Raw genomic sequence first — 8,700 nt, forward strand, 5'->3', positions numbered from 1 at the left:
GACCCCGTGGGCGCCCGGAGAGCAGGGGATGCGGCGGGTTAGGGCATGTGACGGTGGGACTCTTCACAGGTTCCTACTAGGTCTTCGTTTGTTGGTTAATAGCCTGGTCTTGCCGCGCACTTTCCCCCGCGCGCGCTTCAGATCCTTCCCAGATGCCGAGTGTATATTCACAAGGTTGCAGAACTTTCACCTGTCTTGATTCATTGTATCCTTACCAGGGTACCCATACAGTATTTGAAAACCTTGCGCCTTATCCTTTTTCCTAAATTTTAAATAGAAAACCTATATCATAGTGATATGTAGAAATTGCCAAAATGTCAGAAAGGACCCAAATCAAGCACTCTTTAATCACTCTGCAGTAAAGAGTTATAAACATGATTTGTGAGTTTAGTGAGAGAAAAGTAGGACATTGGCTAAAGCTGCCTCCCGTTCTTACTGCCCAAAGCAGAAGTGGTCCTACCACAAAGCAAGCTAATCCTAATATAATTACAGTGCATCTCCAAAATGTCAGGAGTGAATTGATCAAGGCAAAATGTTCAAATCAAGTTCTACAAAACAAAGGCAGAGCCCTAGCCGGTTTGCTCAGTGGATAGAGCGTGGGCCCAAGGATTTAAGGGTCCCAGGTTCCATTCCCTTTGAGGACACATTCCTCAGTTGCAGGCTGGACCCCTGCAACCAATCTATGTGTCTCTCTCACATTGATGTTTCTCTCTCTCTCTCTGTCTCTCCCTCTCCCTTCCACTCTCTCTAAGAATCAAAGGAAAAAATATCCTCAGGTATTAACAACAACAAAAAAATAATAAAAAGACAGAGGCTTCACTTTTAGCTAAAGGACTGGTTAATTCTAGAGTTGTAATAATAAAGGTAAACATTTTGTAGTGCATTGCAACATGGTTTTACACATATGTTCTCTTATAATCTTCACAACTCTAAGAGTGCTAGGGAAAATGACATAAATGCAAGATGTAACAGTTTATGAAATGCTTACCTACTTGGAGTACCTATGTTTGGGATATTTTGCTTCAAGATGCTCTGAAGTGGAGCACTCCACCTGGGAGAGGTCAGTGAGGTTTCACAGAGAAGGTAATGTTTGAAATAATTTTTGAAGGAGATGAACGAGTTTTTCAGGCTGAGAAAAGGGCAAATTATATCTGGCAGAGGGAAGAGCATATGCAAAGATACAGAGAACTGAAAACACATGACAAAACTGAGAATCAGGGAGGGATGCACTGTGTCTGGAGTTCAAGCGCATAAAGCAGTTTGTAGAGATAAGCCTGGAAAGAAAAATTGGAACCATGTTGTTTGCAAGGGGTAAGAGTTTGCACATTATTAACCTCCAGGAAATAGGAAAATGGAGATGATTTTTTAGAATGACAAATCTGCAATGTGAAGGAGAAATTTGAGCCAGAAATAAAGGTGGCACCAGAACTTTACATTGAATAGTATTTTAAATTTGGTTAAACAAAGATTAGGAGTATAGAGCATCAATACAGGCTTAGATGCCTGACAAGCATGGTTAGTTTAAGAACAGTGAGACTAGCAAGGTAAGAGGGTGTAATCTTTGGAAAGTTGAAGAAGGTATTGTCAGAGATGGAGGAAAAGATTGAAGTGAAGAATAGAATGAAGAATCTTGAATGTCTGGAAGAAGTTGAACTTCAACTTATAGGCAAATTGGCTAACCACCAGGCATTTTGATCATTTTTAAGGCAGTGACATGAACTATGAATTAAGAAAGATAATATAATTTTACTGCCACATAGTTCTAGCTATGTGGCAGCAAAAATAGTCTCTTGCTCAAAACAGTGAGATTCTGTTCATAAATTGGAAGGAATGGACCTTAGCAATGTATGAAAGATGAACTGGAGGTATTTGGTTTTAAGAGATATCCATCTGGCCAGTGTAATTCAGTGGTTGAGCATGGACCCTTGAACCAGGAGGTCATGGTTCAATTCCCAGTTAGGGCACACACCTGAGTTTCAGGCTGGATCCCCAGTAGGGGGCGTGCAGGAGTCCGCTGATCTATGACTCATCGTTGATGTTTCTATCTCCTCCCTTTCTCTCTCTGAAATCAATAAAAACATATTTTTTTAAAAAGAGAGAGATCCATCACAACCTCAACATAACTTCTCTCAAATTCTCACTAAAATAATTATATATTTTTTTAAATCACACTACCCAAAACTGGTATTGACTGTTAAGCTTCTCCCAGAGTCTGAGAGGAATATTGTTTACCTACCACACTAATGTAACTGGATGGAAATGCAATTAATCCATCAGTGCTATGTCCAACTACAAGAAGGTAGATGCTTCAACCCTCCTTACTGTCCACCCTACTGAGAAATCACAGGTCCATACCAGTGGTTCCCAGACTTCATTGTGCAGCCTGATCATCTGGAGAAGTTGTTAAAATGTAGATTCGCAGGTTTTACTCCCACCCCCACCCTGAGATTCTCATTCAAGAGGTCTGAAAGGGCCCAAGAAAAATGCCTTTTAAGGTATACCTATAGGAGATCAACTACATGCCACACATTTTAGTCACAAAGCTAGAGAACAGTTCTCTCTTTTGTTCTGTTTTCCTGCTAAGGTTGTCCCATCTCTTCATCCCCTTCAGCACTTTTTGTAAAACAATTTGTAAGTACCCTCTCCTTATTACAAGCAATAAAATAAAATTGATCATGGAATGGGAGAAAATAGGAAAGAAGAGAAGAAGTCCCCTGTATATCATAAAACATTTTTAGAGGAGACCATGGGCAGAAAAACAGCCCAGAGAAAGTTGGAGCTGTAGTTTTTCTTGAATTCCATCTATCCAGAGTATGGAAAAGTCATGTATGTGATAGGATATGAAAATATCCCATCTATTTTATTATGTGGGTTCATCCCAGAGGAACCACAAGAGCTAAAGCCTGCTAGATCTGAAGATCTGTGAAGGGAATTGAAGCACCGAAGTGGATAGAAAAGAGAGTCAAAACAATTTGTCCAGTCTGTCTGCTGGCAAACACCAGGTCAGCATAGATCATTTTATATTCAAGAATGGGTAATAAGGGGAAAATGGAAACTATTTTTAAAATACTGTGGAACAAAAAATAGAATAACATGCTGTCAATTCAGAAGGTATATAAAATGCTGAAAAATTTTTACAATGATGGGGAGGGGGGATGTTGCTTGAAAATTTTAACAAGGATACAAGAATAGATAGCCTTCATGAAATAAGAATAATCAAGAATGTTACCAGTTGAAGAAGGGAAGGTGGGGTGAAGAGAGGGACACAGAGAGAGGATATATACGTGCAGAAACTCTCCAAAGGCAAAATACCTAATGCTGGATAAAATATTTTTAAATACCATCTTAAATGAATTTTTAACCTTATATGAAAGTAAGGAAAGTTCTCTAAAGCCAGGAATGAAGCTGGAAGAAGAGACTGGGAAGGAAAGGAATAATTGAAAGTGCTGAGTGCCTTGGAGACATCAACTTCTACTATCTCTGGTGCCTACAGCACCAACAGGAAGGAAGGCAGTCAAAGACCCCAGCGTAAAGCCAGGACTGGCAAAGGGCTATGCAGTTAGCTAAATGGTTGACTAGGAAAAAAAAAAATTTGCAGAGGTAGCAGCAAGAAATAATGTCTGTCTGTTTGATTCTAGGTAGAATTTTTTTCCCCTCTAAGAATTTCTGCCTTCTACTTGAAACTCAGATGGGTTTGAGGCATGAATATACAGTATTTGCTTGTTATTAAAAATATATGTCAATAATTTTAACTTAAAATGGAATTAGTAAATATATAGGATATTTAAATAGTGCCATTAATAAGCTTTATTTGATGAACACCAAAAAATCAACAACCATCAGTTGGAGAGTGTACATTATTTGCAAGAACAAATAGAACATTAGAAATGGGTTATATTAAAAGACATAAAGCAAGTTTCAACAAAAATCGAAGAATAGAGAACACAATTTCTGATATTAATATAATTAAGTAAAATAAATTTATGTCAATTTTTAATAAATATGCTTTGATATACTCATGGATCAAAAAATAAAATTAAGAAACACTAGGAACTGAACAATAATGAAAATATCTCCTATTAAATCCTGTATGTGGAGCTAAAGCCATTCTGTGCTTAGAGGCTGAAAATTAATGGGCAAATTATTCAACTTAAGTATAAAAAAAGAATAATAGATTAAACCAAAAGGAAGTTGAAAGAAGAAATAATAAATATATTAAAATTATTTAAAGATATAAAAATAAAAAAGATAGAATCAACAAAGACAAAAATTCGTTGTGTGTGAAGACTGCTTTTTATAGCAGAAATAAAATATCAATAGTAAATGAATATCAAGACATTAGCAAGACTGTTGATGACTGCCCTAGCTGGTTTGGCTCAGTAGATAGTGCGTTGGCCTGCAGACTGAAGGGTCCCGGGTTCGATTCTAGTCAAGGGCACACTGGGCCATGCAGGAGGCAGTCAATCAATGATTCTCTCTCATCATTGATGTTTCTATCTCTCTCTCCCTCTTCCTTCCTCTCTAAAATCAATAAAAATATATTTTTTAAAAAAGACTGTTGATGACTGCCATTACTCCCACTGATACCAGATTCCATAACACAAACTATGGATAATGAGGTTGGTAAATAACACAAGGACAATTACACTGTTGTATTTGATTATTGTCATCACAGCTAACTTTGGAATGATTAATAGGTAAGATTATTAGTTGGCTTTTTAAAACTTCCAAATTTTTAAAAATTGTGGCAAAACGCATGTCACATAGAATTTATTATCTTAACCATTTAAGTGTACATTAATGCATTGATGTACATTACCACCATCCAGCCACAGAACTCTTTTCATCTTGGCAAACTGAAACTCTGCCCATTAAGCACTAACTCTACTTTCTCCCTGCTCCTGGCCTCTGCCAACCATAATTCTACTTTCTGTCTCTATAATTTCACTACCCCAGGTACTTCATATGTATTATTCAGGGTTCTCCAGAGGAACAGAACTAATAGACTAGATAGATAGATAGATAGATAGATAGATAGATAGATAGATAGTTGATGGATGGATAGATAGATAGACAGACATAGAGACAGATATATAGAAAGAGAGTTACTATAAGGAATTAGCTCACAGTGATGGAGGCTGATCTGCAGTCGGTAAGTAGAGATCAGGAGAGCTGCTGGTGTTGTGTCGGTCTGAGAGTTGGCAGCTTGCAACCAGGAAGAGCTGATGTGTTATTTTGAGTCCAAAGGCAGGAAAAGGCCAATGTCTCAGTTCAAAGAGTCAGGCAGGAGAAATTCCCTCTTACAGGAGGGTCAGCCTTTTTGTTCTCTTCAGGCCTTCAACAGATTGGCTGAAGGCCACCCAAATTAGGGAGGGCAATCTACTCAATCTGCCATTTCGTATGTTAATCTTACTCAAAAACAGCCTCGCTGACACACCCAGAATGTTTGACCAAATAACTGAGCATCCCCTGGCACAGCCAAGTTAACACATAAAATTAACCATTGCATCCTATAAGTGGAATCATACAGTATTTGTCCTTTTGTGACTGTCTTATTTCATATTGCATGATGTCCTCAAGGCCCCTCCATGTTGTAGCATGTGTCAGAATTTCCTTCCCTTTTAAGGCTGAAAAATATCCCTTTCTATGTATACAACACATTTTGTGTATCCATTTGTCCATCAGTGTACACTTGGGTTGCTTCCAACTTTTGGCTATTGTAAATAAAGCTCCCATGAACATGGGTTTACAAATATATCTTCTAGTCCCTGCTTTCAATTCTTTTGAGAATATACCCAGAGTGGAATTTCTGAATTATGTGGCAATTCTACTTTTAATTTGGGGGGAATATAATTTTTCTATTCCCACCATTAGTGTATAATGGTTTTAATTTCTCCACATCCTCAACAACACTTGTTATTTTCTGTTTGTTTGTTTGTTTGTTTGTTTTGACAGCAGCCTTCCTAATGGGTATGAGGTTGTTATCAGTTTCCTTATAGTTAAATTTCAGTCACTTTCTGTCCATTTTTGTCACTTTTACTAGATTCTTTGGCATTAGCTCTTTAAAGCTAAGGTGTCAGAGATAATGCACCCAATACAGGAGCACCTAAATATATAAAAAAAACTTCTAGAGGACTTTGATGGAGAGATTGACAACAATATAGTCATAGTAGGGGACTTTAACACCCCTCTGACTTCACTGGATAGATCTTCCAGACAAAAACTTAACAAGGAAACAGAGACACTGGATAAAATGGATTTAATTGACATTTATAGAATAGTAGAGGCTAGGTGCAAGACATTTGTGCACTAGAGGGGGTATCTCAGCCCGGCCTGTGCCCTCTCACAGTCCGGGACCTCTTGGGGGATGTCTGTGGAGGGGTCCTTAGCACTGCCACGGAGGTGAGAGAAGCCCCCGCCACTGCCGATGTGCTCACCAGGCATGAGGCCAGCTTCTGGCTAAGTGGCGCTCCCACTGTGAGAGCACACTGACCACTAGGGGCCAGCTCCTATGTTGAGCATCTGCCCCCTGGTGGTCAGTGCGTGTCATAGCAACTGGTCATTCCGCCGTTCGGTCGATTTGCATATTAGCCTTTTATTATATAGGATATCGCCCCAATGCAGCAGAGTATACATTCTTCTCAAGTGCACATGGATCATTCACACATATAGACCACATGTTAGGACACAAAACAAGTTTCTACAAGTTCAAGAAGATTGAAATCATATCAAGCATCTTCTCAGATCACAGTGGAATGAAATTAGAAGTCAACTACACTAAAAACACCCCAAAACATTCAAACAATAGAAGCTAAAGAGCATGTTATTAAACAATGAATGGGTTACCAATGAGATCAAGAAAGAAATAAAAAACTTCCTGGAAACAAATGAAAATCAACACACAACAACCCCAAACCTCTGGGACACAACAAAAGCAGTCCTGAAAGGGAAAATCATAGCACTGCAGGCATACCTCAAAAAACAAGAAAAATCAGCAATAAACTATTTAACCCTACAACTTAAAGAACTAGAAAGAGAACAACAAGAAAAGCCCAGAGTAAGTAGAAGGAAGGACATAATAAAGATTAGAGCAAAAATGAATAACATAGAGACTAAAAAAAAATACAAAAAAATCAATGAAACCAAGAGCTGGTTCTTTGAAAGATAAACAAGATTGATAAAACATTAGCCAGACTCATCAAGAAACAAAGACAGAAGACACAAGTAAATAAAATCAGAAACAAAAGTGCAGAAGTAACCACTGACACCACAGTAATACTAAGAATTGTAAGAAAATACTATGAACAACTATATGCCAACAAGCTGGACAATGTGGATGAAATAGACAAATTCCTAGAAAAATATAATCTCCCAAAACTGAATCAGAAGGAATCAGAAAACCTGAATAGGCCATTAATAACCAATGAAATAGAAGAAATAATAAAAAAAACTCCCACCAAACAAAGCCAAGGTCCGGATGGCTTCACAGGGGAGTTTTACCAAACATTCAATGAAGAACTAACATCTGTATTCCTCAAACTATTTCAGGAAATCCAAGAGGAAGGAACACCTTCAAACTCTTTTTATGAGGCCAACATTATCCTAATTCCAAAACCAGATAAAGATACTGCAAAGAAACAGATTACAGGCCAATATCTCTGATGAACATAGATGCTAAAATTCTCAACAAAATATTAGTAAATCATATCCAGCAATATATTAAAAAGATCATGCGCCATGATCAAGTGGGATTTATTCCAGGGATGCAAGGCTGGTACAATATCCGCAAATCAAAAAGCGTGATACATCACATAAACAAATTGAAAGACAAAAATCACATGATCATTTCAATAGACGCAGAGAAAGCATTTGACAAAATCCAACACCCTTTCTTGATAAAAACTCTCAGCAAGGTGGGAATAGAAGGATCATATCTCAACATAATAAAATCCACATATCACAAACCCACAGTCAACATCATACTCAATGGGCAGAAACTAAAACCATTTCCCCTAAGAACAAGAGACTGAAAAAAGAGATAGAGGAAGACTTAAACAGATGGAAGAACATACCTAAACAGATGGAAGAACATACCGTGTTCATGGATTGGTAGAATCAACATCATTAAAATGTCCACATTAGACAAAGCAATCTATAGATTCAATGCACTCCCCATTAAAATACCAACAGCATATTTCACAGACCTAGGACGAACTCTCCAAAAATTCATCTGGAATAATAATAAAAAAAAAACCCCGAATAGCTGCAGCAATCCTGAGAAAGAAGAACAAAGTAGGTGGGATCTCAATATCAGATATCAAGCTGTATTACAAAGCCACTGTTTTCGAAACTTCCTGGTACTGGCACAAGAACAGACATATAGACCAATGGAACAGAACAGAGAACCCAGAAATCAACCTGCCGGGGTTCATGTCCCAGCATCAAGAAGGGTTCAGGAATCTGGAAAAGGCTGCCTGTAGATGACATAGGAATCCAGAGACTAATAAAGAGTCTGGAGATGAGATATAATTTTGAAAGGCATTGGGGGTCAGAGGACCTTCAGCTAAAGGAACTGAAGAGTCCCTCCTTGTCTTGGACCCTTGCTTTTATTAACACAATTTGTCCTAAGGCAAGGTGGAGATAATACACTTCAAAGGGTAAGGTTTCAAAGGGTACAGAAGCATTGTCAGTTTGGGGAAT

This window comes from Myotis brandtii, unplaced genomic scaffold (assembly GCF_000412655.1).
Source record: "Myotis brandtii unplaced genomic scaffold, ASM41265v1 scaffold569, whole genome shotgun sequence".
Taxonomy (NCBI): Eukaryota; Metazoa; Chordata; class Mammalia; order Chiroptera; family Vespertilionidae; genus Myotis; species Myotis brandtii.